General features: G+C 45.4%; 1 long non-coding RNA gene across 2 annotated transcripts in view; it reads right to left on the bottom strand.

Annotated features, from left to right (window-relative positions):
* Nucleotides 1–11,784, bottom strand: part of LOC137630095 (uncharacterized) — a 60,670-nt gene extending 48,886 nt beyond the window's left edge. For both annotated transcript variants that reach the window (XR_011041647.1, XR_011041646.1), the window contains exon 1: nt 11,686–11,784. This is a non-coding gene — a long non-coding RNA (uncharacterized lncRNA). The remainder of the gene's footprint in view (nt 1–11,685) is intronic.
* Nucleotides 11,785–12,063: the final 279 nt, after the last annotated feature.

The raw sequence follows: 12,063 nt of genomic DNA, 5'->3' as shown, positions 1-12,063 counted from the left end.
TGAACGGCACGCGATATCATTGGCTGATCACGGAAATCGTCCAGGAATCGGCCCCGAGTTGCTGCCACCTGAACGCGCAACTTTGCAGGCATCCCCCCACTGGTGGACATGCAGGGGGATTGCCAATCCTAGCGTTTGCGGCCTCGGCCGCTCCCTCTAGGATTCTTGCCTCCCCTGGAGGACTTTCCGCCCTTCCTGTCCTTGACCGGAAAGGGCTGCTGTTTGGACACTTTTGCCTTTGCTGCCGGAGCCTGTTTCAATGTCCTAGACTGACGAGGCTGTTGTTGTTGAGGTGCTGGAGACTTGTAGGGTCTGGATGTAAGAGCCCTTTGGAGGAGAGAATCGTGATTCGATTTCCTCCACCTCTCAGCTGTCCGTTCCACATCCTTGGGCTCAAACAGGCTCTTTCCAAGGATGGAAGTGTGTCTGAGCTTGCAGACATCCACGGCTGGAACCTTCGAGTGGAACCTCTCGGTCACCGCATCACGACGCTTCAAGATCGAGTTTGCCCACAAGTTCGAAACTTGGTGAGCTAGAAACTCGATGGTGTGCGTGCCCGAGAGGAGAAAAGTCTCCATGACCTTCCTGGTGCTCTCCTTGGACAAGTCCTCGGATCCCAACAGGATGCCCAGAGACCCCAGCCAGACATCCAGCCACGAAGTGGCCTGCATGGCACACTTTGCAACTTTCTGCTGGCTCAAAATCTCTGTAGCCGAGAATGTCACCTGCCGGGCGGAGAGTTTCTCAAGAGAAATTCCCCTGGAAAGCTCGTCCACAGAATGGTGGAGAGGAAGAGCTAAACAAGACTCTCCCATGATCTCAAAGTACCTCCTCTGTTGTACACGAGGAGGTGGGAGGAGTTTGTTACCGGCAGAGGAACGGCTGGAGGAGGCGTGTTCGGAGAGCTGCCTCTCAACCTTGTCTCTGGTGCTCTTCACCCCCTGGGACCAGGGCAGAGCCACAATGGCCTTCGGAGGTTTTTGAGTGCCGTAGACTTGGTCCAGAACCGTATCCTTGCCTTCGCGATGGGGGGTCTCCGGATCCTCGAACCCGTTGAGTTGCCTCATTAGATTCAGGACCTGCCAGAAGGCATGCTCCAACTCATGCAGCTCTCCTCCTTGTGGACTGGCAGCAAAGTCTCCTGTCCCCAGCTGCTCTACTTGGGGGGACACGTGGACGTTCTCCTGGGGTCTTGCTGGCTCTAGTTGAATCTGGGATGAAGACTTTGGGACGGTCTTTGAGTCCTTGGGCTCCCTCCTAGGAGAGATACAGGACTCCAGTAAAGAAGTCTGAGGGCTCCTCTCTGCCCCCACACGAGACGATTCTCCTATTCGAGGTGGGGTTCCTCCCATTGGTGCCGTGGGAGAATGTCTCACCTCGCTGGACTCTCCTGAGGACGGAAAGGCTTCGTCCACAGGAGAAGGAAAAAACGTCTGAGAGGGGGAAGGGGCTTTCCTGATGGACTTCTTGGGAGCCAGTTTAACTCTAGGAGAAGTCACCACAAAGTCTACTCCTCTCCTTCTCTTCAGCGGAGACGAGGCTGCCATTGGTTTGAGGCTTAGATCAGCGAGGGCCGGCTTAACAGCCTGGACGACCGCTTTGATCAGGGACCCAAACCAAGGCTGACGGCTGACAGACGCAGTGTCAGCAACTCCCGCTGGAGGAAGGGGATCGGGTGATCCTTAGGAGTAGACACCACAGGGCCTGCCTGAAAAGAAGAAGAAGACTGTTGCCTAGACCTCTCTGAAGATTCTTCCTCCTCTTGCAAGTGCGCTGTTCTGCGCTTACGGGGTGGAGATCGTGAAGACGATGATCTGAAAGTACGCGCTCCAGAAGACTCGCAAGGTTGCCCGTGCTGCGAAACCCGGCGGGAATCGCGGTCGAGATCGCTCGATATTAAAATCGCGGGTTCGCGCGCGGGCAAACGTTGGCGCATATGCGCGCGGAGATGAAAGCGCTGGTGCGCGCGGAGATGAAAGCGCTGGTGCGCGCGGGCGAGCGGGCGCGCGGGCGAGCGGGCGCGCGGGCGAGCGGGCGCGCGGGTGAAAGTGCTCGTGGGTGCGCAGGTGAGGGTGCGTGCGGTTGTAAGGGTGAGCGCTGGCGGCCGGGAGAACGACGGCGCGCAGGGGAGCGATGGCGAGTTGGCAAGCGATGGCGCGTAAGGCGAGAAAGCGACCGACTGCGCACAGGCGAGTTAGTGAGTGGGCTCGTAGGAGACCTTCGGCGATCTGAAGTATGGGCGCGTGGGCAAGTTAGAGAGCGCTTGCGCACAGGTGAAGGATCGTGCGGGCACGCAGGAGATTGCTGGCGCATAGGAGATCGTTGGCGCGCAGTTGCGCGGTCAAGAGATATCAGCTGGGACGCAGGACCAGAAGGTGTAGTGGCGCGCAAAGGCGAACGCTAGTGGGCGCGCACAGGAGACTTCTCGCGGGTGAGCAGAGACCCGTACCAGTCTAGAGGTGCGCACAGGTGAGTGCACGCGATGGCGCGCAGGCGAAGGCTGACGCGTGGGCGAGTTCTGAGGGGCGCGCAGGAGATCGTCGCCGAGGAGGCAAAGGAATAATCTCCTTGCCTGCGCCCAGATCCGGAGATCGTGGGCGCGCGGGCAAACGTTAGCGCGCATCAGGAACAGGACGCGCAGATGTGCGCTGGCGAGTAGGCGATTGTGGGCGCTCAGGAGAACGTGGGCGCGCAAGGCGTACAGCAGGAACAGGGCGCGCAGATGTGCGCGGGCGAGCAGGAGAGTGCTGGCACACAGGAGATCCCTGACAAGCAAGAGAGCGCTGACGCGCAGGCGAGCGCTGGCGCGCAGGTGAGCGCTGGCGAGCAGGAGATCTACGGTGAGATGACTCGGCTACAGGAGATCGCTGGCGCATTGAGTCCGAAGAGATCTGGTCCACAGCTACAGCAGGAGAGCGCTTGCGCGCGAGCGCGCAGGAAATCGTGGGCGCGCAGGTAAAACCTGGCACTTAAGGGACTTACTCACGTTGTGAGATAAGCCCTTTTGCCCCGAAGGGACTGGTGCCCGTTAGAAAACGGGGTGCGTTGGCGCCCACTGCGCATCTGCGTCCAGGAACGGAGAAGGAAGACTAGCAGGTCTGGCAGGCGAACGATCTGCTGAGAGGTCTAGCGATGCAGCTGCAACGGTCTGCTCACATCGAGGAGGATCCTCTGCGGGGGACGTCGAAGGCGATGAACCGAAGAGGCACCTCCTAACTCCCTTGTAAGGAGAAGGAAGGCCTCTACGGCGAAGAGGAGGGCGAGCCTTACGGCGAAGACGACCTCGAGGGGCAGCAAGACCATCGTCGGTCCTCTGAAGAGGAGTCTCCGTCAGTGAACTCCCCCGAGGGGGAGAATCACCCGCAGGAGAGACCGTTGGACCCAGCTCCTCCCTCGAAGGATGTTCGGAGGGGGGAACTGAGCCTTCAGCAACATCCGCAACAACAGTAGGGGTTTGACCCGACCCGTCGGAAGCCTTTGTCACAACAACGTCGACAATAGACAGAGGATCTACCTCTGCTATTACCGGCGACTGTTTGACAACTGCATCCAACTGGATCAGGTCAATCAGGGCTTCCCTGGAGGGCGAGCCCTTAAGCCCCAAGGAAGCCCAAAGCTGCAAAAGATCATTGTTAGCAACAGAGTCATCAATATCAATATCCTCCCCCGGAGGAGGAGAAGGAGCTGCCTCGCTATGGGAGGCAACTCCCTCTCCCGAACCCCGAGGTTGGTCAACAAAAGAAAGGCCTACGCTACCACTCAACGGCCCCTCACGAGAGACCGATCGAGTGGGAGCTTCGAAGGAGGTTCGGGCAACGGAAGAAGTGTCTTTGGAACCTTCCTTCTTTAAGGAAGCCCTTGAAGGAGAAAGGTCACGCTTAGACTTCTTATGTCGCCGGGAAAAGCTCTCCCCTGGGAGGTAGACCACTCCCTACACTCACTACAAGTTTTATCCCTATCACACCGTTGACCTCTGCAGTACGGACACAAGGTGTGAGGGTCCGTCTCGACCGCCGACATGAACGTCTCACAAGGGCGGTCGGGTAGTCCAGGGCACTTCCGCATGATAGAGAGAGGTCAACTTCCAAACACACGAGCTGTAAGAAAAAGCAAAAAATTAAGGCTGTCAAAAATCCGAGGGTGAGAGACAGGTCTGATCATCACCCGAGCCGAAAGTGAAGTGAATCAGTTCACTGGTGTGTAAGGGGGGAGGGGTAGCTAGCTACCCCTCCCCTACCCCCTCGCTACCTAGCGAGAGGGTAGTTAACCCTCATTAAAAATCAAATGGCTCGTCATTCACCTACGCCGAAAGTAATACCCCATGTAAATAGCGTGGTTTGTATTTAGGTTACGGAACAAACAAGACTTATCCTTAGGAGCCCAAAGTCCCTATAACCAATCTGGCTCGTTTACTGGGCCAGGAAGTGTCACATACTTTAGTCCCGTATGGGGGCTAAAGTCAGGAATCCTTTCAAGGACTGATGGACATTTCTGAAGAATCTATATTCCTCCAAAAGACCGGTCTAAGAAGTCAACCATCTCAAGAGGGCGCATCAGGCAACCGACCCCTTACTGTAGGAATAACAGTGGGGAAGATGTTGACGATGTTGGTAAGAGACAGAAGGGGGTCCCCCACAAATTTTGTGTCCCAGGCCCCTCCCAGACTAAATTTGGCTCTAATACCCACCATCAACACCACCAACCAGCTACTGTAACACTACTACCTTGTTCTAAGTTTTAAACTGCTCTGCCAGCTTTGCTGAAATCATGTTCCTATTAAATGTGGAAGGTTTGTATGTATAAGAACAAATTCGGTTTTTTCACAGTATGGTGCAATATTACTCAGGATTTTTGAAATAACAGTTGAATAGATCTCTCCAAACCCAATATTTTGAACCTCATAACATTATATCGCTACAACTAAAAATTTAGATATCTATTTCTGCAAGGATACAAAATTCTGACCCATTTGCATGAAGTTGCTTTTAGTTTTGTTATCTATGGCCAGATAACCTAAAATAAATTGGTTTGATTACATCATGCTGCATTGTTAGGCAACTGCTGTACATGAAGCACAACACTTCTAGCTGGGAAGGTGGTCATAAGTGTCTTGCTTCTCCTCTACAATCAGACATCGGCATCACCTACTCAGTACCCTTATGGTGCTTAATGCTTGTGTCCTTGACATTCTTTGCCACTTGTATACTTTCATTTTTTGTGAGTTACATGTATATGCCTTTAAACATTATGTCCAATTCAGTGACGGAACCACCGTAATTTTGTTTACATCTTATCCCCCAGTGTCAATAATGTTCAATACAAGCTTCAACCTGTTCTTGTTGCAGATCCCACGGCTATAATCGCTGTCATCCCTGAGCAGGATCCTTTAGATGCATCTGTCCCTGATTATTCTGTAATGTCTAGATCTGCCTCACCCTCGCAATGCGCATTGAGTGGAGATTTATGAACTTATCAAATCATGCAGATAAGATGTTTCCCCCTATAGAGATGTCTCCTATCAGAAGTGAAATTATCTCCTCGTTCTCATTGGAACTTAGAGCAGAGCCTGTCATTTCCCCCGGAACTGAGACAGCCTTACTGAAAGACCCTTATTATCAGTCCCCAGTTCAAAAAAACAAATAAGGGCTGTGTAGTATGCCTTAGGGTCCTTGGCAGAGATCCCCTCAAAAAGAGTTCCCAGGACAAATCAGTAGATTTGTCATCTCTTTATTATGAGGGTGGTCAGAATGCTTCGGCTGTCCCCCCCACAAGATTTGGCAATGCCTACATGCTCTTAATAGGCCTCTCCTTCTAAGCCTCATAATGCTGCGAAGTCAAGTTTAAGAAATCCTGCTTTACCATGAATTTCAGCTGAGCATTCTAGGAGGCAGAGTGCTGAAATTCTCCCCTTGCACATCAAGATCTGAGAGACATAATTCCTCCACCAAAGCCTAAGGGACTATAGGCGAATGTTCTTACAACAGGAGGGAACTGGATTCCTCCCACTCCTTCTCCGCCTCCCTTTCCTGTTACAATATGAATGACTCGAAGGAAAAGAGAGACGTTCAAGGAAGAGTTGATAGCTATGGCAGTTAAAACGGAACAACCTAATCTTGTCATTAGTACCTCTGATGACTCTCCGGAGAGCCTCATTGCATGTGCGACTACAGTACTGTACAAGCTCTGCTGATGTTAACCCCTTGAGGCCCTGGTATCTAGCTCTGAAGTCTTACCCTTTATCAAGAATGAGTCTCATCAGCCATTTGAAGGGTTTAGATGAACCTCCCCTTAAACAGACCGCCGACAGACAGTCCGTTACTGATGCGACCTTTCCGCAATCTCAACACCCCAGACTTAGGCTGACATGGTCTTTCAAATCAGACTAAGGAAATGCTAGAGTTTCTGAATACTCAATGCTCTGCAGCAGAAAACTCGCTGAAGGCAAGCAGATCTTTAAAGCTTCCTCCGTTACCTCTTATGCAGAGACGTTTATACCTTCACTCTGGTGCATTTCAGAGTCCTTTTCCCATTGACGGTGCTGTGGCTAATCTAGTCAGTACCTACAGAAAGACTACCTAATCTCCCAAAAAGATTTTGGGGTATGAACTAGCTAACATGAGGGTAGCAGCTATGTCAGCTATAAAAAAAAAAAGAGAGAGAGAGAGAGAGAGAGAGAGAGAGAGAGAGAGAGAGAGAGAGAGAGAGAGAGAGAGAGAGAGAGAGAGAGAGAGAGAGAGAGAGAGAGAGAGAGAGCAATAATAATAATAATAATACTTTATTTCCAAATATATATATTTGGTATTATACATTATATATAAAGCAACATACTGTATAGTGATTACTGCTATTTCTATATTTCCTTGTGATTACATTTAAATTTAACATTTACATGAGTGATGCTTTGATATTTATGATTTGACTACCAACTAAAATTAATTCGGTACCATACTTGCATTATCATGACTTTAAAATAGAAGAAAAACTAATTTTATTATAGTTAAACTCATTAAAATTCTATACTGGGTGCAGAATTACAGTAGACGCCATAAAACATTAAAAAAACAGATATACACAAATACATAAAACCAATCCACAAATTTGTAACTAAAATCTTGTTGTAATCATATATTTCCTAAGATTTGCTTTAAAAGTGTCGAGGTTCGACGCAGTTTTCAAAGACTCTGGTAAGGTATTCCACATTGTTGGTCCTCGTACCGTAAAGCATCTACTTCCCAAGTCTGTAGTGGTTTTCAGTATATAAAGGTCATTGTTCTGTCTCGTTCGTCTGTCCCTCCCAGCTCCAACTGTTATAAATGTAAAAAGCCAAGTTGGTATTAAACTTTGCATAACTTTAAAAACTCCCACACAAACGTTGAATTTAATCCTTCGTTCAACATTTGGCCATTCTAATTTATCTAAATTTGGTGATGCATGATCCTATTTTTTGGCCAAACCATCAACTACTTCTGCCGCAAAATTTTGTAGTTTTTGAACCCGTTGTAATTGTTGTTTAGTAGTAGTTCCCCAAATCTTTAAACAATAATTTATTACGCTCAATGCAAGCGACTGAAATACCATCGCCCTCATGTCAATATCAAATCTGTCTAATACGTGTACACTTCTCTCAATCTGATGGCCATTAAAGTTTAGAATGATATCTAATGGGGTTTGCGATACATATTGCTTTGTACCCATGAATATTATTTTAGTTTTTGATTCATTTACATTTAAACCATTTAACTGAAAATATTGCAGTCCTTATTCGAATACAGCTTCTGCCTTTGTGATAGGAGTGGGTATATCATTTATACTACATATGAGGCACATTCATTTAGACCATCAATAAAGGTTCTCCTAAAAGTATCCTCTTGGGTATTTACACAGTCTGTTAACATTAAGAGGTTAAAGATGGGATTCCTATTCAGCAAGTTGTCATGCAAATTGTTTTTATCATAATTTACCAAATTACAGTGTTTTTACTATTGGGAGTCTTTTTGGCTTGGAAATGTTGATTCCAAGTGTAGTCGTCTCATGGTCGGCAATTAAACTAGATATCACAGTGGCATCTGAAACCACTTAGTCTGTTTGTAATTACAACATCTAGTAATGTAGCACAATTGTTTGTTATCCTTGTCGGTTCCTTTATTAATTGGTTACGTTTAACTGATACAATATTTTACTGAATCTATTATTGGGAACAAAAAGGTTGTCTCACACACACACACACACACACACACACACACACACACACACACACACACACACACACATACACACACACACACACAGAGAGAGAGAGAGAGAGAGAGAGAGAGAGAGAGAGAGAGAGAGAGAGAGAGAGAGAGAGAGAGAGTTCAGATGTCTCAAACTTTTTAGTCCATCCACAGAAACTCTGTTTGCTTTTAAGTCGAGCAATTTAGTTTAGGCATTTATAGAGTTCTTATGATCTTGTCTATCTTATTCTTGAACTCGTTTACCATATTACTGTTTACTACATTTGCTGGAAGTCTATTCCAAGAATTCGCTATTTTGTACGTAAAGAAATTGACGCATTGGGTGGTGGTGTATCTTTTCAATTCCAGTTTGTATACGTTACCTCTGGACTGATTTGTGCTAAGCGTGAATAGATTGTTGTAATCTACATTTGCTATTCCTTTATGAATTTTGAATGCCTCTATTAACTGTCCACTTAGTCGTCAAGTTTGTAGATCAAATAAGTTCAAACGTTCCATCCTCCGTCTATATCCGAATTGCCTTAGTGATGGAACTAGTTTGGTGACCCTAGCTTGTACTGCTTCCAGTCTATCTATATCCTTCTGAATACTTGGAGCCCAGAATTAGACTCCGTATTCTAGATGGGGTCTTTCTAGTGATGTGCACAGCTGTAGTACAGTGTCTTTCAGTATTTGAATTGTCTCTATGTAGCCTATTAGTTTCTGTGCTTTCTTTTCAGCTTATATGCTGTTTGGTGAACTTTAAATCCTTGCTGATAATAATACCGAGATCTTCCTCTTGGTCCACACTTTCTATTTTATTACCCAGCAGTGAGTAATCTGACTATGGGTTACTATAACCGATGTGCATGACTTTACATTTCCCAAAGTTGAAAGGCATTTGCCATTTTTTGGACCATTCTCATAGCTTTACTAGATCCTCTCTTAAGGCTTCTACGTTTTCTGATTTCACAGCATTTATGCCAAGTTTAGTATCGTTGGAAAATTTGGCTACCGTATTCTATTCGTTAATCCTAAATGTATGTCGTTAACGTAGATCAGAAATAGCAATGGGCCAAGGACGGATCCTTAAGGTACTCCGCTTATAACAGCTGCTCACTCTGGAGCTTCTCCATTAATTACAACTCACTGTTTTATGTTTGTTACCCAATCATCGATCCATTTTTTTATGAGGAACTTTGTAAGAAGCCTTTTGAAAATCTAGGTATAAGATGTATATTTCCCTGCTTTTGTCGTAAATGCCAAACATATTGTAGAAAAATTCCAAAAGATTTGTCGCAGGATTTGTTTTGTCTAAAACCATGTTGGCTGTCTATCAGAAGATTGTTTTCTCTATATGTTCTACTATTGAATCTATTATAATTGACTCAAAAATTTTGCAAGACACTGAAGTTAGACATACAGGTCTGTAGTTGCCAGGTTATTCTTTTAGTCCCTTCTTGTCGACTGGAGGAACATTGCCTAGTTTCCATCCATGTGGTGCCTTCCTTTCGCTGGCTGTCTTTCGGAACAATTTGTAAAAGTGTGGGGTTATCTCTTCTTCTAGTTATATAATTTTTCTAAGCAAAGCAAAAACCAGTTGAACCGAGTGATTAATTAGATAAGACAGGTACTGTATATGGTGCAATTTACGGATTTCAAATGTTTTTTCTGATAACTTTTGAAAACTCATAGATTTTTGTAGTTATAGTAGTTATGCCATCACATAAAAATCAATGATTTTCTGTAATTATTTATCATAAAGTTTAAAACATCACAAATGAAATACACCATGTACCATTATTAATTTCTCTAACAATTATTGTCCTTTACACTATAATTTTACCAATATTTACCAAGAGTAGCCTAATAGGTTAGGTTAGGTGGCAAACTATTTGTAACTTGCCATTCTTGTGCCCCTCTCCTTCAAAATTTAGTGTTCCAGTTATAACTGCTGGAATTTGAAAAATATGGGCTTCCCCAACCATTTGCATCAGAAAAGTTCAAAGTATCAATAAGTACATCAGGAACACTTATTTTCCTCCATACGAACAAAACATTATAGCAAATATGGTGCTATTTTAGCATGAAGTCTACTGCCATGTGTAGCCTACCCATGTGAAACCTGAGGTCTACCACTTGACCTGTTGCTCCTGCTCTTCCCGCTCATATAAAAGAAAAAAAAACGAATCTCCAAAATCATATTCAAATCGGCCTGAAAGTTATCAATTGAGGGTACTTCAAAATGTTGCCTAAGGAATTTTATAGAAGAGTCATTCTGACAGAAAAAAACAGACCTAACCTAACCTAAAATTTATATTTTTACCTTTCTTCCTCATCTATTTCAGTCTTTCCTAGGATATGTTTAAACTACCTTAATTGTTTATCATTAAAATAAATGTACGGAAATGTGTTATGTCGATGAGGGAGGGATTAAACAGCGGTAGCCGTCATCGTTAGGTAGACCTCACACTGAAGTGCTAACGAGAGGTAGATTTCACACTAAAGTGCTGTATACCTCACGCTAAAGTAGCACCGCAAATATTTACCCAAACCTGTTGGGTGGAACATGGGTATGTTATACCTAAAACCAACCAGAGCCTCTGTATATCAGCAGCCAGTTCCTCCCACGTGCATACAAAATGGCCACCAACTAACCTAACCATCCCCCACCCCAAACTCATGTCGTGTCCTTACCTACTTACCTAACCGGGAGAAGGGGGGGTTAATGCCACTCTGCCGTATTCTTAAGACAAGTTTATATGGTTGAGCGGTTCGACAGACAAGTGTTTGAGGTGATGTTCGAACGTGTGAACGGGATATTTGGTGGTTGAACAGGTTTGTTAAACAGTTCGAAGAAAATCTGTTCTCGCCTAACATTTGTAGGTGGGGCTTCATTGTCCACAACCCTTATGCACTTGTGGCCGACTCAACCTCCACGAACCGTTTGACCAGCAGGTTCGATAACCGGGTTCGACAAGCCGTTCGACCATGAAAACCCCCGCTTTAGTCAACCGTCACCGTACATACAAGTGGCCACTATAATACATACCCCTCAACCAACCTTTAAACATTACATTAGCCTACAACATGTTCCCATTACCTTGTATTGTTATTATGAAATTAGCCTTCATAGCCAGTGCTTTGGGCCACCTAGTGACCAAGTAGGTTACAACGGGGAGTAAGGGGGAATCTTGCAGTCGCACTATAAACTTACAGTTATATTATAGGTTACTATTTTAACAGGCAGCAGGATAGCAGGAAGGGTGTGGGAATGGAATTAAAGTAGAATATAAAGAATACGAAGTTCAACTTGGGTCTAAAGGCATACCCTGAAGCAATACCTACAATGCACAGCTAATAGACCCCTACCCGGACACCTAGACTCCAATAATCCAAAAAATATTTCAATTACCGGGGCATAATAACGATGATGTACGGATTAATAACTTACAAATAATACATTACTCACTTCTTGGTTTCACAACAACCGGCTGATTAGTGACAGCTGACAGATGACGCCCTGCTCTGGTCCATGGATCGCGGAGCCCATTGACGCCATAGCAAATCTGAAAGAAACCCAAACTCTGCGACTTCATAATCCTTTGAAAGGAAATCAAGATTTACAATAAATGTACAGCATCTTTCATAATATGAAAGGAAATCAAAATTTACAATAAATGTACAGTATCTTTCATAATATGAAATAAAATAACTACCGCCTTTGAAATTTTAGATATTTTACTTCTAATATAAAATTACACGAATGTACAGTACATGCATTATGTTAAATTTTAAACTCAAGACATAATGGTTACGTTTATACTTATTAATTTTGGTGTTGATGTAT

The sequence above is a fragment of the Palaemon carinicauda genome, chromosome 38, assembly GCF_036898095.1.
Source record: "Palaemon carinicauda isolate YSFRI2023 chromosome 38, ASM3689809v2, whole genome shotgun sequence".
NCBI classification, from domain to species: Eukaryota; Metazoa; Arthropoda; class Malacostraca; order Decapoda; family Palaemonidae; genus Palaemon; species Palaemon carinicauda.
This window is presented reverse-complemented; position numbering and strand designations above follow the sequence as displayed.